This window comes from Tachypleus tridentatus, chromosome 13, assembly GCF_004210375.1.
Source record: "Tachypleus tridentatus isolate NWPU-2018 chromosome 13, ASM421037v1, whole genome shotgun sequence".
Taxonomy (NCBI): domain Eukaryota; kingdom Metazoa; phylum Arthropoda; class Merostomata; order Xiphosura; family Limulidae; genus Tachypleus; species Tachypleus tridentatus.
Genome location: NC_134837.1, coordinates 127,685,514 through 127,710,374, shown reverse-complemented (window position 1 = coordinate 127,710,374; position 24,861 = coordinate 127,685,514). Strand labels below are relative to the sequence as shown.

Below are 24,861 nucleotides of genomic sequence, written 5' to 3'. Positions count from 1 at the left end.
ATAAATAGGATGATAAGGTTTAGTTTCAGCTTATTTCTCATCGTTGGATTTGTTTTCAAAGGCACTGGCCCCTTGGTGTGGATTCCTATACATGGTGAGGGGACCTTTGAAGGAAGGTTCTGTTCTTTCAGTTTACCTCCTCTGGGATCTAAACACCCACCCACGTGTTTGCCATGTGTGGTGACCCATGAAGGAGAGGAGAGGATCCACTTTGGCCTTGAATTCCTGTAGACAGGTGGCCTTGGGTTAATCAGCTGGTCCACTTGGGCGAGGGTCAACCAAATACCAGTGGTGGATGTTCTCAACAGGTCTTGTGGACATTGTATCTGATGTTGGTGTTTGGGTATAGTGTTCATGAAACCCTGACATTGCTGCAGTGTCCTTGTTTGTCATTGTAGGGCTCCATGTGGGCACCGAAATTTCCCTTTTTTTAATATGGATCCTCAACAAAAAAACTTAAATAGGTAAATGACCTTGTCTTGAAGATTCTGAGCAGCAATCTTCAACATCTGTAACACCTGTTGTACCTCATTTTCTTATCCTACATTCTCTTTCAGACAAACCTTTAGGGCAAATGTCTCGCTTTTTCATTCAGAAGGGATTAGAGGGACTTGCTGGTTCTCCAAAGTCAGTAAAGAAGCTTTGATCTAATGACATATTGGTGGAAACATCCATATCTCAACACACAGAACTCCTCTTGCATTCAAAGATGATTGGGGATATACCAATTGAGGTTACACCTCATGGTACTTTGAATTCATCACAAGGAGTTATTGTTGAGGGGGATTTGAAGAACATCCCAGAGTTAGAGATTCTAGCTGGTTTCTCTACTCAAGGAGCTTTTGCAGTGAAGCATATTTCCACTCGCAAAGATGGAATTGTGGTGCCAGCCAATATCCTCATTCTGACATTTACATCACCATGTCCATCTTCCACCATAAAGGCAAGTTATCTTAGTTGCACGGTACGGTCATATATTCCAAACCCTCTCCAATGTTTCCAGTGTCAGTGGTTCTGTCACTCAAAAACGTCATGTTGTGGTTCCTTGATGTGTACTTGTTGCGGTGACAAGGACCATCATGCCTATGAGTGTGAAATGGACCCTCATTGCATCAATTGCAATGGCTCTCACCTGTCCTACTTTCGTTTTTGCCCTAAATGGTTGGAAGAAAAAGAGGTACAGCATTTGAAAACAATTCATAAGATTACTTTTACTTAGGCTTGAAATTTACTGTCCACCACTTCATCTCGGACATATGCTGCTACAGTTTGTTCCACAACTACAGTGGGAGTGCAGACAGGTCTCTCTGTGCCTCCAAAAGAATCCTTCTCAAAACAAATGAAAAGTCTTTTGACCTCTATGTTATTTTCTGAAACATTTTTTGCACAGTCTTATATTCTATAGTAATATTTTGCAGGCTCATAAACTTTGGTGTTATCTTTATAGGTGCACTTTGGGTATGTGTGGTTCTTAGCCCACATTCTAACCAGATCGACAAACAACAGTGGCGTACCCTTTTGGAAAAGTGGGCTACCACTCAAGTGTGTCCTCTAGAGGATGCAGACATTCGGCCAGCAGGAGGAAGTGGACAAGCAAGGAGACCTCGTGATGATGACAGTTCCTCCTACTCTTCTGATGATGAATTAAATGGTAAGTTAGATAGAATAACTGTTATTGTTTTATTTTATGTTAATCTTACAATGCATCAGTACAGTTAATGTAGTTATTGTTATTTAATAGTTGTGTGAAGTTTCATTAAACTAAATTACATCAAAATAATAATATGTATAATAAACAAAGCCTGTAACTTTGTTGTTAAAATACATAAAGTGGCATGAGTTCTTCATTTTGCTCATAATTGCTACTTCTTATTTGCTTCATAAAAGTCATTGACTCGGGGTATCATACAATATTTGCTCTAATATTTGTGTTAAAATAACTGCATGGTTCCTAAAAGTTTTTGAAATCTTTGAAAAAATTTTTAATCAATGCTGATCATTTTTAAGTACTTAATTTTGCCTAAAGTTCTTAAGCATAGTCTAAGAAGGAGATATAATCAAGTGCATAAAGTCATGGAAGCAAATAAATCATATTTGCTCATTTGCTTTGTCATACAGTTGGCCTTATCTGCTCATTTGTTGGACTATATCTGACAATTGATGATTTTTCCTGTGGTTGTCATTATATGCTGTTCAAGAAATGTCTAAAATATAATAAAATCTAGCCTTTTGAATGGATTTTATTGATCAGAGTATATATTGTGCCAATGTGGTATTCACTCTGTAACAAAACGTTATCTAGGTTTATGGTAGTATTAACTAAAATGAAGCAGTAACACCTTTGCACAATATGTGAACTGCTATTTAGAATGAGATAAAGTGTATCATTAATATTAATTGTTTATAGTAATATGTCCCTTTATTTGAATGAAAATGTAATACATTTAACCTGATTTGATGTCTAAGAATGAATTTATGATATATGTTTGTGCCTGTTAACACTAAAAACTTACTTTGCTTTTAATGGTACATTGTACAAGGCCATATCTACTGCCTATGTAGTAGCTGTCATCTCAGTAGGCCTAAGTTGTGAAGAAAGACTGTGTGGTGAAAGACAAATTTGTACCTGTTGTCAACCCATGTATGGCTTATGTACCTCTTTTTTACTTAAACTGAAGGAAAGTTTAGTTTTATAAAGTAAATTGTTTACCATTTTATGCCTTATCAAAGAAGAATATTACATTTGTTTGATTTTTCATGCTTATTATATTCTCAACAGTACAAGTGTAAAACTTAGCTTTTATTTAAGTTTGAATAAGCAGTCTAAAGTTATATCAAACTTTTTTTGAATTTATTCAAATAGAGAAAAGACATCACTTTGTTCTAACCAAGTTTGTTTTTCTTTTAATTACCTTACTTGAATTATTGGTGACTGGTAGTCGATGGTTTCAACAAAATCACTGTTGTGAATTTCACTTATCTACGAGTCTCAAATAAATTGACTAGTTTTAATGTATTAAAGACTTTTTTCATTTTAAAGGCATGTTTTGTATTTCAATCCACTGTTCTTATTTTCCCATTTTAAGATAATAGAAATATATATTAATTTCAACACAACAAATGTGTTTCTTTCTACTAGCACACAAATGTTTTGTGGACAGAAAATACAAAAAATAATATAGTGTCGGGCATCAGGTAAATTGTGTAGCTGAACTGTGGAATGTGTATGTTTGTATGTATATATATCTTTTCACATGAAAGTACTACAATAAGAGCTTCTTTGCCCGCTTTTAAAGTTATGCCTTAATGGGTCACCAATTTTATGTTTTTCCTAATATTCAATATTTTCTGTGAATAATGTTCAAATTCTTCATAATTTAGTGCATGATACTGTTATAAGTTCCTGTAAATACACAAGTTTTTAACTCCTTGAGTAACAGACTCTGGTCAGGCAGTTTATAACTTGTTCCATATTTCCCATTCCTAATTAGATCATGTAAAAACATGTAGCTGTTAAAATTGTTTATAAACCATTATATTTTATTTTTAATACATTAGAACAGTAACAGTGAAATAGTTAGAAGATGGTTCTATATTTGTTTTCAGAATTACCTCAGGACAAATGCCCCATCACTTTTAGTATTACAACTCAACCTCATACAGTTTTTCATCGAGCCATAGAAGCCAGTCATCTTCAGTGGGACAATTCTCACCTGAAACACATTATGTCGCATGATGGTGTCTCTCAGTGTATAGAACCATCTTCGTCCTCTTCCTTCAACTGTCAGGGTTATCCTCTGTGGCATGGTAAGATTTAATATGTTTTTGTTTTTTTTAACTCTAAGGGTTATTTATTGTGGTCTGTAAGTATTTATTTTTCAACAATGTCAAAATTGACCTTTGGACATGCAAAACTTTTATAGGCTTAAGGTTAGCTACTGTGGCATGTAAAGATATACTTGCTAATTAACTGTTATAACTAACAATTGGTATGTATAAAGGTTTTGTACATCTATTCAACTGTCACAGTTAATCACTGGAACATATAAAAGTATTTCCTAACCATTCAACAATAGGATTATCAAACAACATTTGTTAAAGGTTTTATATGGTTATTCAACTTGGGGCTGCTATGTGTGTTTTAAAATCTTGATCTTGAGAGTGCTTGAAGTTGCTTTGAGAAACCTTTAAGAAGATCTGTACTGGAAAATTTAATGAGGAAATAAATCATAACTTCTGTTAACAGTGGATGACCAATGGACAACTGGCCATCCCTTGCATGAAAATAGTCCTCAGTGTTATCATATAACAACTTGTGAAATCTAAGGGTGTTAATAATCATCACTCTATTTAGTTCCACATACAGTACTCGCTTGGTTATTATTAATCAAGGAATCATAAACAGATGCCCAGAGTTCAAGCTGTAAGCATGGCTAAAGCTTTGCTCCAATATTTTCCTACTAGAAAGCTTTGAAAGTTAATGAAGGTCAGTATTATGTGGTATAAATCTGTAAAGTTTGAAATGAGTAAAGCATTTGATCGGCTGTAAGTAAAACTTAGTTGAAATTAGTGACTAGACTGTGTAACTAACAAATAAATATAAAACTGTCTTATATTGGTTGTTGTCACTGATGCTTGGAATCATATTTTGTTTAACATGAGAAAAACATTTAATTGTAGTCCTACAAGTTCAATAGCCTTTGTTGTTGTCTACCAAGTTTTATTTTTTATCATAAGACTAATGAAACAGTTCAGTAACTGAAAAGATTACAAGACTTCAAAATAATTTGAATTCGTTTTTTTATATACTATTGTTTATTTAATCTTTCCAGAAAGTATTATTTTACTATATGAAAAGTGCCTATTATAGCCAATAAGAGAATCCAGAATAATTTCTATTTATTCTTTGTTACCATTTATTCAAGTTTTATTCTCTCACATCTTGTGTAACAACACTCATTCAAGAGTTTTTATACAGTTACGTCCAGCATCTTTACATGTAACAGAATATGAATTATACCTCAACATAATGAATGTATGTAGTTTGTTTTTTTCCCCAAATATTTAGGTTACCTACCATTATTGTTCATTTATAACAAAGCCAAATTTAAAATTTGTATATTACTCATCATTTGAAGCTTTATATTTATATTGTGTAATTTCTACCACATATGGCAAAATATACATGTGAGGAAGTGCCATTTTCCCAAACTGTTGTGTAATGTAACAATTAACTAACACATTTTTGTGCAAGTGTTATCAACTACCAATGAGCTTATTCATTCTGTCTTTAGTTGTTGTTTTTCTTTATCCATGCTGATGCATTTACACTCCAGTAGTTATACACAATTATATAGTTTTCCCTATTATTATAATGTATAACTTTATATAGTATTAGGCTTAGCTTTCTTCACTTATTTACAATGTATTAATTTTTAGTTCTTAGGACCAAACTCTAAAACTTATTTGTTTGTTTTTTTACTAAAGTTTCTTTGTTATATATTACAGAACATATTCCAACGGCCTGTGCCAGGGTGGAGGCACTGCGTTCTCATGGATGTCAAAAAGAAGCTTTACGGCTAGCTGTAGCCATTGTTAGGACAATGAAAAGGCAGCAGCGAGAGTGGCAGTGTCTGTGGCAAGCAGAGCAGGATCGTGGAGGTAAAACCAAATATATGTTGATACCAAGTTGATTTAGTCATAGATTACAGAATAAAAATACTTGATACTTAATTCCACACCTTGTAGAAGAATAAATACAAAGTTTGTGTGCAACTGCACAGTACTATATAGATATATGAACATATTTAATACTATATAGCAAGTACACCCAAGTTTTTATTTAGGACAGTTTTGTAATATGAATGTAATAAAATGTATTTTGTATACACTTAAAGGTTATGCTTAACTCTTTTGTTACTATTTGTCAATGAAATCATAGTAAGAGTTAACTAAGAATAATGTCTGTAATCTTTTATTTCATGGGATAAGCATGTTAACAGGTTATCCTGTTTGTAAGAGTAATAGCCATAGCTTCTCTATTAATTAAGAATAATGTCTGAATATTTAACATCCTTACAAAACTGTAGTTGGTTTACAGTAATACAACCACCAGCCTCAGGAACATCTACTGTTAAGCCAACCCATTCGAACTCTGAAGGATGGGTGGGACATCCATTGGACCCAGTTGGCTCTCTTTTTTGATATCTTGGCAGAAGCGTCTCTAATCTCTGAACGTAAGGGTTCTTTAGACCATTTTTATGGTGAGTGTTCTACTTATTTTTCTCTTTAAACATGAATTAAATAAAAAATTATAATTAATTATTTGTTTTAATTAGCAGTGTTATAATTTTCCTATACTGAAAATGTATTTCTGATAGGTACTTACCTCCTTTCATATAAATAGCTTTTCTTGTTTGTTCCTGCCCTCTATTTGCAAAAATTATTTGTTAATGCCATAAACCTTTTATCTCCCCTCCATTTGAATTGAATGATTCCAGTGTGTTTTTCAAGCAAAGTATCATGTAACAGTCCTCCACCAATAAAAGTGCAGTATACAATCATTATTTATGTCTCTCCCTCTATTCAATTCTACCAAACTATCATTTCAAGTTTTGGCAGAAGGTGGAAGAACCAGGTGTTTGTGGCAAAGGAAATGTGAGAAGTCGTCAGTATCTATCAGCAAAAGATTTACAGTATGTGAAAAAATGTAACTTCTGATATGGTACATTACCTCTACTCACATGAACATTTAAAATCCCACACTGAATAGGTGGAAGAACTGATGTGAGGGAAAGATAAAAGAATTCTTGAAAGTATCTGGAGGATACTTCTTAAGATGAGACAGATTCTATAATCTGGTGTGGGAAACTGCACCACTTTTGAACCAAGTATACTCTTCACCCATCACAAGAAGATGTTACGCACATGGAAAGAAAATGGAGGAGCATATCCAAGTGAGATAAAACTAATGTCAGATATTCATTTGTATCGTATAATATTTATGTGACTTTATGCCAGAAATTATGAAATTAGGTAAATTAAAAGGATGTATCATAGGTGTAGAGTGGCTAGATTGAGACAGACTATACATGGCAAGTGAACTACATCCAATACTTCTGATACTGGGAACCACCATTTATGAGATGTAGATCATACCATTGGTAGGATCTCAAGTCATGAGAAAGAAAAAAGCTACCTGAGACAAAGGAGATGGGGAAAGAAATAGTAGGACATACTCCTCTGATACACCCATAGATCTATACTGAAAAATGCCAAAGTGTACAAAATTATACAGTCAAATTTCCACTGGTTAATCTCTTGTACTGTTGGCAGTATTTCCATTAACATTGAATAAAATGAAAAGATGAGAAAACTCTGAAAGGAGAAACAGAGAAAGGTAGATATGGACTGGGATGGGAAACAAATGTGCAACCAAAGAGGAAAGGGTAGAGTGTTGATGCACAAATTACACATAGGATTTCAAAATCTTATATACATGATCAAAAACATATCACCAAAGAAACAAAAGGGCTGCATGTAAATTACAAAAAGAAAGAGGCAGCAAATAAACCCAGAAGAACAAGGTCACATCATGTCCAATAAGATCCCAAAAATGGTGAAACCATATGTGTAAAGTGAGAGCCAAAGATGACAAAAGATCCAACATTGAGATCATAAGGAACTATAAACAAAACAAGGAATTGGATAAATATCACATACCAGAGAAATCATGTAAAAAAAGCAGTGTATTAAGCCTAGCTTATTCTGCAGGAGGGATAGAGAAAGACACAGAAAAATCTGGTGGTGTGAAGAAACACCTATCAAGTCTTTGTTGGCCTGAACTAATCTATTAACATCACATGGAAAAAATTTGTACAAAGTTCACTAGAGAAAAAAATCGCTGAACACAAGTACTGCTTTACAAGAAATGGTATTTTGATAAAATTGAAGAGGGAGTTACATGCATCATGAGAGTATGTCACATTTATTGATGGAGAACTAACACATGATTTGCATGAGATATGTATTGGATTAAATCAGTTCCAGTGGGGGATGAGAGAAAAGATTTGTTGCACATGTAATATTTTTCCATATAAAGGGCAGTATTAAACAAGAACAGCTGTTCATTTTATGACTAAGAAAGCTATTCTTCATCCCAAAAATCTCAAATATATATTTGTATAATCTATGAAAACTCCTAAATGTGTTTAAGATATTTATTTTTAGTGATACTTTATATTTTGGCTGTTATTTTCGCTGTGCTAACTATGTGTGTTCTGTCAGTTTGACCAACCTTGTAACTATCATAAAAAAATTTAGGAAAGAAATATCAAACATGGTTTTTTTGGTTTTTTTTTGACCAAATTATAACATAAAAATACAAATATTTAGATTAAATAGCATAAGTCTCATATATATATATATATATATATATATATTTTTAACCTTCCAATTGTGTCTGGCTAATATTACATAAGTTACATTAATGAGTTGCACATGCACTCATGTTACTGTATCCAGTAATATAAAACTGACCTTTAGTCTTTACAAAGTAACCTTGTCTTGGCTGTGTTTTAGTAGACTAATATTTTGTAATGTATAGTCATGTTTCAGATATTATATGTTATATATATTACTAGTTAGAAATAAGTTATTAAACTTATTTTTCTTAAATTATAGAACAATAAAGAAGTAAAGCAAAGAATTATCTCTTTCAGCTACAACCTTTGAACTTGGTTGCTACTGGACATAGATTGCCTTTTAAAATTTTGCATATGGAGGATATGAGAGTTTTTATATATATACAGTTGAATAACCAGAAAATCATAAATAACTACACTGATACCATAGAATTTTACTATAATTTATTAAGCTTAGTAAGTAAGCTGTATTTAGGTTTTAAAACAAATATGAAACCTTAAACAGATTAAAGACACAATCTTCCTCTTTGAAATCTTGGTTCAAAATTATGTGGTAGCTTTTTAATGGATTAAAATGGCTGAGAAAATGACTAGGGAAACATTCTTAGCTGTCAATTGGTTATTTACGTGTCATATGTTGAGGTAGGTGTATATAAAAACCATTTCCAAAAATCGAAAAAGTGAACAGAGCCACTGTGTTTGACTCAGTACACAATCCATATCTCAGCAAAATAAAAAGATACGAGATTTTTATTTTATATTCTAGCATGTCAATATTTTTAATTTGAATTTTTAATTCTTATGAAACTATAGACTTGGTATTTTGACATAAATAAACATCTAATTTTAACCAGTGTCACATTCAACATACCACATGATTCAGAAAAAATTAATGTTTAGTTGTGTTCTTATAATATTAGAGTTTGAATTATAATTCACAATTTGATATCAGATTTATTGACATAAATTCATAAAATGGTAATTCTACAACTTTTTGAATGTGAGTCAACAAACACGATGACATGGCCTTTGATCTTTCACCATCAAAAAAGGGTTAATGTGTTTACATAAAACTACCGTAGTTTAACAATCTCCCAGTGGCTCAGCAGTATGTATGTGGGGTTATAATGCCAAACTTCAGATTGATATCCACAGGGGCTACAGCACAATAGATCATTGTTTATCTTTATGCTTTGCTACAAAGAAAGATCCAAAAGAGTTTATTATTATTGTAACACTTGTTAAAGTAAACCTGGTTCGATTTTCAGTTTTTTTATCATAAGTTACCAGTAAGTAAGTGTTGGAAACCACAAAATCTACAATTTGTGATTAAAAATCCCATAAACTCTGTGTTTTTTTTTTCACATTTCTGTTAATTTGGTGTGAAAAAAAATTCAGCTTTTCAGATTTGTTCTTTGTCTGTTATAAATTACTTCCCAAAAGCACGTTTTACGCACATCTGATTTCCAATACATAATGAACAAATCAAAAGGAATTTGTTAAATCTGCAGTTAATGTGATTTGTTATTACAAATTTTAGGCTTATTAATAACCAATAAGTAGTAGTGAAGTTGTATTCTGGAGCTATTGTTAATTTTTTGAATAATTTGAGGACAGATTTTCAGACTTTACTTTTCATAAATTCATATGCATAAATTATATTAGTGTAACTTGTTAGCAGTTATTAGGGTAAACTGCGGTAAACATAACAGCTCCAAAGTTGTGAAACAAGTAGGTCTTTTCCATCCAACATAACGATGGTGCACTTATTTTATGGCATATGTTGAATTTCTTACACATCAACCTACAATTAGCATGTGCATGTATCTCTCAGCAGACGTCGTGACGATTGTGAACCAAGAGGATGCTGGCAACTGTAGTCGAGAACAACCATGCTACCAACATGTGGTAGTTCCAGGAAGTCGAGATCACTGTGAGAGTTTTCTTTCTCTGGCTGTTGAAGCTGCTTTGATTGGGCTAGGTCAGCAGAGACTTATGCCGTTGGGTGTTTATTCTCAGGAAAAAGCTTGCAAACAAGAAGAAAGACTCATTATTAAGCTGCAGGACATTGAACTTGATGGTACACTGGTAGCAGTACTAAGGAAGCAGGCTATGCTGCTACTGGAAGGTATGTTCATTTTTTTTAGCAGTGTCATTACAAGTTTTATATGTTATATACCTATGAAATTTGATTATTGAGAATTACAATTTAGGACTATTGTCATGATTACTTATAGAACAAATACTCTAAAACTTGAAACTTTCAGAATTTATATTTTTACTAAATTGTTATTGCTGATTTAGCTGTAGAAACTTTTATCTACTATTAATTATTGTGTTTTTTATATTTTAAAAATACCATCTGCTAATATCTAGATGTCGCTAAAATTTTTCTTTACAATTACAGGAAATTTCCAACTTTCATATGTGAGCCAAGACGTTATAGGTGATTTTCTGACTTAATCATACAGCAATAATAATTGCATTACTAATCTCTGTGTTCCCTTACTCCCCAGTGGTCCAGCAGTAAAATTAAAGGCTTATGAAGCTAAATAATAAAGATTTATACCCTGTAGTACAGATAACTTACTGTGTAGTTTTGTGCTTAAACAAACAACTAACACGTACTTTTAAATGGGGTTTCACTTTGATGACATTTTTACTTTTATTCAAAAGACTCAGTATAGAATGGTGTAGTACTGAATGAACACCAACTTGCCCTTATGTGATGTAACTTCTCCCATAAAGTTCAGAGTAATTTCAATAAACTATCTATGTCTCACTCCAGAAAGGAATGTGTATACACATGACTTTTTTGTTTATTTTTTAATTTTTTCCAAAAATTGTTATAAATAAAATATCAAGTTTTAGTAAACTGTGCATAATTTACTATTTTCATTAAAAATTGTCTTCTTATAAATAAATACACAAAATAAGAACCGTTATGATTAGGAATGTTTATGATTGCCCATTCTTTTAAACATCTAATCTTCCTCAAGAGAAGTACTAATGTTTTAGTTTTGTTTTTACTTACAGTTGCTATTTTTCTTCTTCAGTTTCAAGAATAATATATTAAGGACTGCACAGCTGTTTATGATAGGCTGTATTAAAACAACCTTCTTTCTTTATAAACTTTTATTATAATTTCTTGGATCTGGCATGAACAGGTGGTTAAGGAGCTTGACTCCAAACCTGACTGTCATGGGTTCGATTCCCTGTCCAACTAAACATGCTCACTCTTTCAGCCATGGGAGTATTATAATGTGATGGTTATTTCCATGGTAAAAGAATAACCAGGTGGTTAGGAGCTTGACTCCCAGTCTGACTGTCATGTGTTTGAATCCCCATCTCACCAAACATGCTTGCTCTTTCAGCCATTGGAGTTTTCTGATGTGACAGTCATTCCCACAGTAAAAGAAAAGCCCAAGCATTGGAAGTGAGTGGTGAGGGCTAGCGGTCTTCCTTATAGTTTTTCACTGCTAAATTAGGGAAGGCTATCTCAGGTTAGCTATTGTGTACCTTTGCATGAAATGCAAACCAAACCAATAATTTCTTGAAAGTAAGAAACTATAAACACAAATGGGTGCACATTGTTATTTTTCACATATTTTACAAGTCTTCGTACTACCAAAAATGTTAATGATCTTGAATGGTTTGGTTATCTTTGAATTACAGAAATATGATGCGTGTGTAATGTTAATACAATCAGGATAAGAAAATACTTTACATATATTGTGTGAAAAAGACAAAAATTAGCCCTTTAAGCCTAGTTTGCACTTTCACTTTTCTTTTTTTTTTTTTTTTTTTGATATCATATACTAGACTAGATGTTTATATAAACAAATGAATATTTACTTTGCTGTGTGTTTTCCAGGAGGACCTTTCAGTGGGCTGGGCTGTAGGATCCACACTGAAAGTGTTCCTATGCACACTTTTGCCAGGTATCTCTTCACGGCTCTTCTACCATACGACCCTGATTTAGCGTACAGTGTAGGGCTAAGAGCAATGAGGTGTGTATTTCAAGTTATTATGTGTATGGCAATTTAAAACTGCCGTGATAAAGGTATCACCTCAGTCATTAGATTGGTAAAAACAAAAGACTTGGAAATGAAAGTGTTTGATGCCATGATTATTAAAATCATGAAATTGTAATTAAAAAAAACAATAACAATAGACTAAACATGGAGTTTATCCTGTAACTTTGTATTTCGCTAGAAAGTAAAACTTTGTTGATGCAGAACCTATAGGTAATGCTCTTTTCTGTGCATTATAAAATTTGTATTTATTTTTTATAAACAGCTCATTTTTGTAAAAATGTATTTCAGTGAACCGGTTTAATTTTTAATTTTTTCAACATACAAAAAAGGTATCATTCAGTAGTTGTTTAATATACTGGATTTTGTAATTATCTCTAAATAAAATCGTTTATAAGAATACAGAAATTAAAGCTTCCATATTTCTCGTCATAAGCAGCTGTATGTTTATGTATTGTATTTTCCATCACATAGTAAAATAAACTTACACACATAAAGAAGAGCATTTCTGAAGAAATGTTATGTAATTTAAAAATTAAAATTATTTGTGCATGTGTTGTCAACCACTAATCAGCTATAAATAAATCAAGAGAAAATAAGATTAAATAGCAATTATGCTTAGTGTGGATTTTTTTTTCCCGTATTTTCCTAAATAGCAAATTCTTACAAAAGGGAGGATATGTAATGAGTTTGAGTTTAGGACATAACTGTATTGTGTATAATCAACTGCTATGGAGTTGTTCTGTTTTATCACATCTACATAAGTCTAGTAGTATGTTTGTTGTATGTCCATGTAACCATTTCATAGAGTGTGGACGGATCTTCACCAAAAGTGATATGGAGACTATGGGTCAGTGTGAGAATACATACAAAGTCTTAGCTTTGGATTTTGCCATTTTTATTAGCATTCATTTACCATTATTTCACACTCTGTTGGTGGATCTTCACAAAATTTGGAATGAAGGTTTATTGGCTCCGTGTGTAGATATACACAAATTTGAGGTTTCACAATTTGTGTTTTGCAGTTTTTATGGGCATTTTTGTTTATTTTTTAATTACATATAAGGGAACTTTTCACATCTTGAGAAAAGCTTTCATTAATCATGAATTTACATAACTTCCGTCCAAGGGACAGGTACTTCACCTAGTGTAGTAATAAGATTAGTAGTGATGATTGTTTTATATTAATCTTCTAGACTCCCTGTATTGGAAGAACAAGAAGAACAGGATGAAACAGGATTAGGTACTGGACTAAATGCTGTTGTCCTTGCTCGCTATCCCCGCTGGTTCACTTTGGGCCACATTGAAGCTCAGCAATGTTCTCTAGCATCTACCATGCTTTCTGCAGCTAAAGGTGAGAGGTGAACAGTAGTAGCAGGGGTCATTTTGGAGCCCCAGGCACAATTCTGTAAATTTTGCCCCATAATGATAAGAAAACTCAGTGGGTTAAAAGGCATAGCAGTGGGGGGGTCCTTTCATGTGTGAGACCCCAGCTTGTCCAATAGGTAAGACTGCCTATGAGTAGTATTCATAAACAAAGATATAATAGAAAAATTAACCATTTATTTATTCTTGAAATTTTTAATTTTTTTTTAATATTCAGTCAAGGTTTTTCTCCTTATTTCTTTGTAGATGTTTATGAAGTTACAAAGACTATACATACTCTAGCTAGCCATTGTAAATCTGGAATGTATTTCACGTGTTTTATTCAACTAATGAAAAACATTAATAAAAGAGAATTTTTATTTCTTTTAGTTGGTGAAGTATCTTTGTTAAATATTATCTGAAGTAAATATTTTAATGTTTATATATTTTGCAGCAAAAAGTTTGAGAAATATTATAAACATAGCAAACTGTGAAATTCATCAAAAACAATAAGATTTTGCTCACATTGTTTTTAGATAAACAGTATTAATTCAACTACCAATAAGACATGCCTATTTTCTTCAATTTTTAACATTTCAAAAGTTTCTCTTTCTTAAAATTTGTTTCAAAGTAACATACCATAATGCAGTGTTGCTTATACATTTTAAACTAACTCAGGTGATATCATACGGCTCCGCACTGTTCTCAAGTCAGCCCAAAGAAATATTCACAGTTCTTCTCAACTATTCAAGTTAGCTCAAGATGCGTTTAGAATAGCAGTGCCCCCTGATGGTGCACCAAGACATTCAACCCTGTTAAATGCAGCATTTGAACTAGGACTTCAGGTATTCTACAACTCTTTACCTAAACTAGTCTTCAAGAGAAGTATCAAGTCTGAGTGTTCCATTTAGTTTATTTTTCAACAAAAATGTTTTATGAACATTAAATAAAAGAACACATTACAACCAATGAGAAACACCACACAATCAAAAGTGTAGAAAGTTGGGACAATTTGCTCAATAGAAAATACAAGAAGTCACTTTTGATTCAATCCAGATTCTCTTCCATTAATAGGTACAATCCCTGGCACCTTTAAGATTTTATTATCATTATTAATTATATAATCTTTATCTGTTTTTAAGTTCTTATTAAAGATTTTCTCTATTTTTATGAACGATGGCTCAGCAGTGTTTGATTATGTGTGTATTGAGTGCACTTGTCTGTTATATTGTCATAGCTGTATTTTGTTTTTGGTTACTGTTATTTTAAACAATTTTGTTTAACCTGTGATGTGTATAGACCCTTTATAAAGGCTGAAGCTGAAATGTCGGGTACAAGTTATTAAAGATTTTTCTGAAGTTGTTTATCGTCTTTACTGAATAATGGTTTTTATCCTTCAGTCAGCATTCAAAATAAAATAAAAATAGTAATATAATAAAGATGTTGTATGCCTTTGTTGTAACATTCACAAGGTATTGTAATATTATGGATGTACATTCTGTGCAATTATTACCATCTTCATCATAGTCTTGAGACAGTAGAATTAATAGTAATAATGTGAAACCTGTATAGATAATAGTTTTTAATTATAGGTTTTGAGAATCACTCTTTCCTTCTTGAATTGGCGGCGAAGAGAAATGGTTCGTTGGCTTGTTACTTGTGCAACGGAAGTTGGGCTGGAAGCCTTAATATCTATTGTACAGAACTGGTATCAGCTGTTCACACCAATTGAAGCCACAGGTGAGTTGATTGGTTATATTTATCACCATCAGTGTTAAATATATTGTGAAAAGTTACAGATGTGATGAGTTTAGATTTTGGTCATAAAAACTGCTAACGGAAGCTTTGGAGACTCAGTATTGATTCGGAATATTCAATATCAGACTAAATGTTGGTTACATTAACTATAGTGTAAAAGATAGAAAAATAATGTAGAATTTTTGTAGATTTTCTGTAGAGCAATAACTACTAGTTTTTGAAGATTTTCTGAAGCTATTGTCAAAAAAAGAATTCTGTTATTAAGTATTCTACTTTGCTTTCAGGTTTTATATTTTCATTTAAAAACTGTGTATCAGTTTACTGTTTAAACTCTTAACTAAACAGTTGTTGATAAAACTTAGTTGAATGGACAGCAACTACCTGTTGTTAAAATACAAGTGTAAGGGGCATTGTTTTGAAATGCCTCCACCTTTCATCTTTAGACGGAAGACTTTCAAAATATCATTCTATGCATTTGTGTTTCTGTAAAAGGTAGTTACCATCTATTCAACTAAATTTTATCATGAATACTCTGCCTAAAAATACATAAAACAATAAGCTGTTGTTGTTTTCAGCACAAAGCTACACAATGGATTATATAACCACATTGTAGAATCCAACCTCAGATTTTAGCTTTATAAGCCCTTAAACTTGTTGCTGACAAAACAATCTAATATTTTTCACCTGTTTATCTAGAAAATCAATGTCAACAATTTTAAACATGTGAACGAAACTTTTAAACTGGTTTTGTAAAGCTATCTTAACTAGAATTAAGTGTACATCATTCTCATTTTTTGTTCTGGTATATTTCTTGCAAGTTTATTCTGTTGTATATATCCAATATGAATTACAGACTGGATTATCCTTTTAAGATTTTGTAAAAGTAAAAGAAAGAGAATAAATGTAGTTGGACTTGCTTTAACTTAGTTATTAACCTTTTTGCTCTGGGCTCGGAAAATATACACGAGTTCATCTATACCTTTGCACGTGTTAAGTATTTGCACTGTGACTTTTGATACAGCATGTGTATCTTCATAAAATTTAGCAGAATTTTAGTAAAGATTACATGTGTTTTGTATACAAAAAAGCAGATTTTTAAGAAAATATTTTCACTAAATATTTGTTTGTGAAAATAGTCTATTTCATTAAACATCTAAGTGCAAAGTGATTTCATGCTATGACTAAGAAAAACTATTCTTCACCCCAGAATTTTAAATATTATTTGCATAATCTCTAAAACCTCCTAAATATGTTTCAAATGTTTGTTTTCAGTAAAACTTTATATTTTGTGTTATTTTCTATACTCTAACTATGTGGAGGGTCTGTCAATTGACCAACCTTGTAACCATCATAAAAATTAGGGAATAAATATAAATTATGCTTTTGTCATGCTAGAATGACTACTTGTTATAACACAAAAATACAAATATTTAATTTAAGTAGCTTGAGTCTTGTAATGCCATATATGAATATATATATATTTATTATTTTCTATTATACTGACCTTCCAATCACGCCTACATAGCATGACATTGAGACAGTGCACCTCCTCTTAGGTCAGGATATTCAGTAATATAAAACTGATCTATAGTTGTTCCTGTATTGGTTGTGTTTTAGTGAACCAGTATTTTGTAATATACAGTCACATTTCAGTTATTATACATGTGTATAAGTATATAGAATATTACTATTTAAAAATAAATTATTAAACTTAATTTTTTTAAAACATAGAACAAGAAATCAAGAAGAAAAGCTAACAATTACGTCTTCTCACTACAACCTTTTCACTCAGTTGTTGCTGGATATAGGTTGCTAAGTCTTTTAAAATTTTGCACATGGAGGATTTGAGGTTTTGTATAAACAGTTGAATAATCAAAAATCATAAATAACTACACTAATATAATAGAATTCCACTATAATTTATTAAGTGTAGTAACTGAAATTTATTGAGATTTTAAAAAGTATGAAACTTCGAATAGATTAAAGACACAACCTACCTCTTTGAAATCTTGTATCAAAAGAATGTGGTAGCCTTTTCAAAGATTAAAATAGCTTAGAAGACCACGCTAGAGACATTCTGAGCCACTGATTGGTATTTCACATGTCATATACTGTAGTAAGAGTATATGAGGGACCATTTCAAAATATCATTCTATGCATTTGTGTTTCTGTAATAGGTAGTTACCATCTATTCAACTAAATTTCATCATGAATACTCTGCCTAAAAATACATAAAACAATAAGCAGATTTGAATTGAATTGAATGGGTCCAGTTTGTTGATTCAGTACCTAACCCATATCTCAGCAAAGTGAAAAGATATCTGGTTCTTATTTTATGTTTTAGCTTGTCAATATTAGTAATTTGAGTTCCTAATTTGTACAAAATTACAGACTTAGAATTTTCACATCATAAACATCTAATTTTAAACAATGCTGCATTCAACATACAAATGCCCAAATTTATATTTAGATATGTTCTATTAAAGTTTTAATTATATTCTACAATTTGACCTCAAACTTACTGACATAAATTCATAAAATAATAGTTCAATAAAAGTTTGATTGCAGGTCAACAAATGCGATGGTGTGGCCTTTGACCCCTAACCCATTTTAAGAGTTAACTCTCTCAACATGGGCTTAGTCAATTTGACCCACCGCATGAACTCTTTGTGCTTGTTTATAAAGTATTTATAGGTTTGATATTACTGACTTTTAGTACAGTGTACACACACACACACACACATGCAAATTTGGCAGACACTCATTAAACGTTATAACTTTGTTTACATACAAAAATCATATTTTTAGTGAAGTAAACTAAATTTCCTATGAGAATTTAAAGTTGTTTTTTCTTAATTAGTCTGCATGCAAAGTGATTTTCATGTTAGGATTAAATATACTTTTCTTCATCTATAAAAATCTCAAATTTCATTTACCTAATCTCTAGAACCTCCTAATTACATTTCAAATGTTTGTTTTCAGTAAAACTTTATATTTTATTTGTTATTTTCTCTACCCTAACTTTATATACGAGTTCGGTCAGTTTAACTGACTTCATAACCACCAAAAAAAAATACTGAAATAAATCTAAGTTACCCTTTTTTCTTTCTTGAATGATTTCATATCATAACATGAAACTACATTTGTTTATCCTAAGTAACTTCAACTCATAACAGCATACACCTATTTCTACTGAAATTTCATTGTTTTATTATCATTTAAACTGTCTATTGATATATAAGCTATAGATCACTTGGAGAATGTGGAGCTCACGCTATGCTAGGGAATTATGTTATTCATGAGCTGTTGTGCATTGTTTGAGTGTGTGCCTTCTGAAACATTTTTATTATATTATTATTTATATTACTTAATCTAACCTTAACTAACTCAAAGATATCTCTATTTTTTCATTTTAGTTACTTTTATAGTAATAATTATAGAATAAACTTGAGGAACGAGATATAAAGTACCCAAAGTCTTCCTTTTTTTGCTGTCAACTGTCAATGATACTTAAGCCTCCTTTTTCTTATAGTAATTGTAGTAACACACTAAATAATTTTTGTTTAGTTAAATAATGCATCAAATAACAGAGGATAATAACATAAAAAAGCAGACAGTTTTCTCTAACTATTGGAATTTTTCTGGCTTTCATATTATGTGACAAGTACCATTACAAGCATGAACTAATAATAAAGAAAATGAGACTTCTCTGTTCAGAAAACAATATGTCATTTGATAGATGAAAAACTTGCTTTCTATTAATTGTACATAATATAGAATTAAGAGTAAAAGAGAACTGCTAACAAATCCTAAAAGAGAGGATGTGACAAGAAGGTTCTTATTGCCTATTTGATGGCTCTGTAACCAAATGAGATTGAAAGTTATAAAAATTATGGTTTGTCTGAGCAGTGACAATGTTATAGTTAATATGTTACTTGAAATATCGTACTTATTGAAAGGGTGATGGATAAAATAGCTATAGTTTTATGCTATAATAATTGGTGTAACATAAAGTAGTTTAATTAAATTTTGAATCTAAGTCACTAAAACCTTGTGACATGTGCAGTAAAGGATACGTGACAATAAGGTTAAATTATTTCTTATGGAAGACCTGAAACATTTCTTTATATTTCTAGGTCCAGTAGCTTCAACAGTTATGTCTCATGCCACTGTCATGAGACTGAACCTCAACTTCACAGAACAGGAAGAGTTATCCAGTTGTGCTCGGACTCTGGCTATTCAGTGTGCAACTAAAGACCCTCCAAACTGTGCCCTGAATGCTCTGACTCTGTGTGAAAATGATCCATTTGCCTTTGAAGCAGCTTATCAGATAGTTGTGGAAGCTGCAACAACTAGTGTTATGACACCATCTCAACTTTTCACAGTAGCTAGGTACATTGAACACCGTGGCTATCCTCACAGAGCATACAAACTGGCTATTCTTGCCATGAAAGGTGTTCACTTAGCATATAACCAAGAGAACCATCCAGCTATTAATGACATTCACTGGGCATGTGCTCTTACTCATTCTCTTGGTAAGTCAGAGCTTACCAATCTTGTGCCACTTCTTGTGAAAAATGTCCATTGTGCAACAGTATTGTCGGACATTTTGCGTCGATGTTCAATGGCACCACCAGGTATAGCAACCATGGATGCAAAAAGACGTTGTATTAAACCACTCTCCTTGGACAAACCTCCACTGAGGCAACTGTTGGAGGCCACAGTATCAGCATATGTGAATACTACTCACTCTCGGTTGACACATATAAGCCCCCGTCATTACAGTGATTTCATAGAGTTCCTCAGTAAAGCCCGAGAGACCTTTTTGCTTGCTCCCGAAGGGCATTTGCAATTTTCCCAGCTTATAGATAACATGAAAACTGCATATAAAGGCAAGAAAAAGTTGATGTTTCTAGTCAAGGAAAGGTTTGGTTAATAACTTCTATACTTAGCTGCCCATCTAAAATGAGACATATGAAATAGTCAGGTGTAAGAAAGGTCAAAGAAACTGTAATGGTTGAAACTACAACAAAGTCATTGTACAAGTCAGAAGAATTGCCATTACATGTTATCAAGTTGACTTGCCTTTGTTCCATCACGATGCATCATGGAAATATTTAGTTGTGTCAGTGCACTGGTAATTATTTCAATTTATGTTTTCCTGTCAAAACTTATTGTATTTCATTGTTATATAATGCCAGAAGCAGGGAATTTGCTGTTGAAATGTACAAAATATATTAAAGAAACATTAAAAGACAATTTCTTCCAGGGCCACACTAATGGAACATGTGATGGAGTCATAGATGTATGTAGGTGCAGCTTCCCATCCATGCTTTGTTGTGGTCCCACCTCACCGAGTGCCACTCTAACTGTGCTGAGAAGCACTATGCCCACAATACAAGTATTGATAGTTTTATAATAATATGCTAGGAATTAGAAAATGTACAAAATGTAAACTGACTGTATTGCAAAACATACTTGTCCTCTGGCTGATTGTAGAAAATATTTTGTTCCTTTTAATATTTGTTTGATACTAAGTTTAAGCTACATTATGAACTAATATTGGAATTAAATCTTGTTACTGTTTCCCACCACTTTTCTACCCCACACCAAGTATTATGAGTGTAACTGAGTTTTGAGATCATGAAGACTTTATTTTGAGTTATAAAGTTATAGATATTATGTATGTTGAGTTGAGTATAAGATCAAAAGGCTCAGAATTGGCCAAAATTGCAAGTTGGGTGATTTTTCTAGAAGTAAATTGTGTTTACAACTCAGTAAATTAGTTCAAGAAAAATGTTATACCAGGAAAATATAGGAAAAAGTTGAAAATTGTTGAAATTTGCTATGTAGTCACTGTTCCGATGTAATGATCGTACATAAAGTTAATGTTTACTAACTTTCTGTAAAAAAAATTAAAAAAAGAAGGAAGAAAACAAATACAGTAAATTTTCTTACAACCTTGTAAGAAACTTGTGTGATCTTTATTTCTGAATGAACTTTTAACAGAAATATGGTGTACTGTTTAAATTGACAGATAAATAATCATGTTTCAAACCAAACTCAAGAAATGAAATTTCTATTTTTTGTATGCTACTGGTCTACTTGTTCCTACTGTGTGTTCTAATTTTTATAGGGAAGGTAATTAAACAACTCATGATCTAGAATAAAGTTCCTGTAATACTTTTTAATTGTATTATTAGAAACATTCCATTCAACTGTCTTTCTGGAATGACCATTCTCTCCTGATTCCCATTTTTCAATGCATACTTTTCAAGGACTTGTGACTAAATGATACTGTTTTGTTGTTTTTTTTTCATATTAAAAACAAAAAATATTTTTTGCCCATATTCTGTTCCATCTGCAAATAAGGAATTTTCATATCTTATATTCACAATAATTGGAATTTAGTTTGGATGTGGGAACTTGCAAGAGTTCCAAAGAATTGTTGTAGTTGATAGACTTAAAAAATTGATTTGCCCAACTAATTTTGATATTAGATTACTGGTTGCTGGAACTGAGTTACGTGGGTCTGCATTTATTTAACTGGTTACTGACTTGAATCAGTAATAACTCGGAATTGGTTCTACAGCTAAAAGCATTGTAATCTTCAGTTTGTAAGCTGGATTCAAATCAACTTTTATAGAATTGACTAGTAGGTGACCTTCTCATAGCAGGCTAAGACTGAGACCAGTTATTTGTAGCTGCTGACATTGCTGAATATTACAAGTACAGCAGCTAATGTTTACTGTCTTGAATCTGTAAGAGGTTTCTATCAATTCTGTTGTTAAAACTATGTTATATTGTTTATATTGGGTAATAAACCTGAATTAATTGAGCAGTTCCCAACTTTTATGGTTCTCTTTCAGCAACAAAAAGTGAGATCAGTTGATAATTAGTACCTTTCTTTACTTTGAGTCACTAATAGATAAGTCTCGCAACCAGAAACTTAGCCATTACTGACCTAGGTGTGTACCAAATCAGAAAAAGGTCAGTAACTACTTACTTTATTTTGACCTTACTAATTACTCGTGAGTGAGAATGAAGTGTAACAGCTAGTTACTTTATTTTGAACTTGGATAATGATGCAAGTTTAAAAGTTAATCAACTGGTAACTTTGGTTAATTGACTAAATTATTACTGTAAGTTCAGGAGTTGAAAGTGCTTTGTTAAGCCATTTTTAACAAGGCAAAATAATTATTCTATGTAATGGAACATGATACTTCACACAAGCTTGTTTTGTTTTTATTATAGCAAAGCCACATCGAGCTATCTGCTCAGCCCACCGAAGGGAATCGAACCCCTGATTTTAGCATTGTAATTACACAAGCTTTCCTCTGAGGAAACAAGAGTTTCAATTAGCAAATTGTAATGTTTATTATGTTAGGTTCAGATGTGAAATCCGAGTTAACTCAAAATTATCAGTTTTGTGGAGTGTGAGACCATGCGTCTTCCATGCATATCAGATGAAGCTTTATAGTAAATCAAACTCTACTGTTATTGTATTATATAGCAAGTTCAGAGCTGATAGTTCACTATGCAAAGGTTTTTCATCAAACATGGTTGCACTGCTTGAGCTTATCCCCATGTGCAATAGATTATCACTGTTTTTAAAACACAGCAACTTGATCTACCTTTGAAATTGCTAATTGTAACCATTTTAATAGTCAATTTTCTGTCAGGTATTGGTCACTTTTTGCCATGTGAAATATTAGTGTATAATCCAATACCATATTTAAATTAACTTATTTACTATTTTATTTAATACTCTAGGTTACATAACAGCAAAATGTAGTGTGGATTTTTATCAGTCTTGACAGCTACAGAAATATAAGGTATACATTGAAGTTTTGATAATCATAAGAAATGATATGTGTGCAAGAACTCTCCTTCTGTATTTGTGAAACAATAAAGGCCAGTTCATTGTCCAAGCCTTCAATTTCTAGTGTTTCATGTTTTATTGAGAAATACATTGTTAGAAGCTGTGTTACTGAAAACAGACACTAGAACATTGTTAGTTCTAAGTGCTGATACTTGGGATTTTTCTCTTTTTTTTTTTAGTAAATACTTTTAAACAATTGTTTTTGTTATAGGAGAAAGCTGTAATGAAGATTATGTGTGCTCTGTCCCCTGCAAGAAATTAAACCCTGGCTTATTAGCTCGTGTAAATAACTTACTGCAAAATTTTATAAACAATTCAGTAATTCCAGAATTTACAAAAGCAAAAAGTTATGTAATGAATTGGCACACTGCCAATCAGCTAAACCATAGTCTAGAAGATGTTAGAAAAAAACAAAATATCTCACATTAACTGCTGTCCAGCTGAAGATGCCAATTCACTTATTTCCCCTTGTTTTTGCTAAACATTAAGTGTTAGCTATGCTTTATCTCATACTGGTTTATTTTTGGTGCAGCTCAATGTCCACAAATTATTAGTAGTTCCTCTTCTGTAATATAGCATGATGTTGACAAAAAATACCTTGCTATATAAATGAAGGGATAAGAAGAGATAATTAAAATAATTAATTAATGGACTTCTACACATCTTCCATCATTTGCTATAATTAATCTAAATTGTTCAAATTCTAAGAAAACATTTTCCAACACAGCTGTAGGGATGGATAAGATAGCATCATGAATCCAGTATTTCAGTTCTTCAAAGTCAATTGGTTTGTTATGGTGGACTGTTTTTAAAAAAAACCACCAAGAGATGAAAATCTAAAAGGGTTAAATTAGGCCATTTGATAAGTCCTCCCCTGGGGCAGTTCTCCATCCTTTGTAACAAACCAGGAGTTTTTTGGAGTTGTGGAATAAACTCTCCCAGTATGTGTAGATAGGAATTTCCAGTAACAGTTTTTAATCATAGAAACAAAAAACTAATATAAAAAAATGATAAAGTACAAGTAAAAGGTTTATAGGTATGTTCAGTTTTATTTTTGGTACATTTAATTTCCGACACCCTGCATATTGGATTACTTCATTGCTATGTCTAACATATAAATTAAAAAATTATATTTTATGCTCAGTATACAAGTAACTAAATTTAAGACTAACATACACTGAAAATGGAGTTTGTTTTTTTTGTCAATGTTTCTTGCCCCAAATTGTGTTTTTCTCCAGAATGGAAATGTGCTATGAATAAGAATGTATTTGTAACACAGTTTCTAACTGTAAGCCCCATTCCACCCCAGTTGCTCAGTGCAAGTTTGCAGCCTAATGACACTACCCTTGGTGAACAGAGTAAATATATCCCAGTGTGTAGCTAAACCAAATCTAATTCA

The 24,861-nt window shown here is 32.0% G+C and overlaps 1 pseudogene across 1 annotated transcript in view; it reads left to right on the top strand.

Moving 5' to 3' along the window:
* Positions 1–23,519, top strand: part of LOC143240930 (zinc finger SWIM domain-containing protein 5-like) — a 119,386-nt pseudogene extending 95,867 nt beyond the window's left edge. Inside the window, exons 7-16 of the transcript XR_013022058.1 lie at positions 1,448–1,651; positions 3,607–3,807; positions 5,509–5,661; positions 6,101–6,263; positions 10,261–10,551; positions 12,298–12,433; positions 13,654–13,811; positions 14,501–14,667; positions 15,415–15,562; positions 19,717–23,519. The product of XR_013022058.1 is annotated as a zinc finger SWIM domain-containing protein 5-like (transcript). The remainder of the gene's footprint in view (positions 1–1,447; positions 1,652–3,606; positions 3,808–5,508; positions 5,662–6,100; positions 6,264–10,260; positions 10,552–12,297; positions 12,434–13,653; positions 13,812–14,500; positions 14,668–15,414; positions 15,563–19,716) is intronic.
* The last annotated feature ends 1,342 nt before the right edge of the window (positions 23,520–24,861 follow it).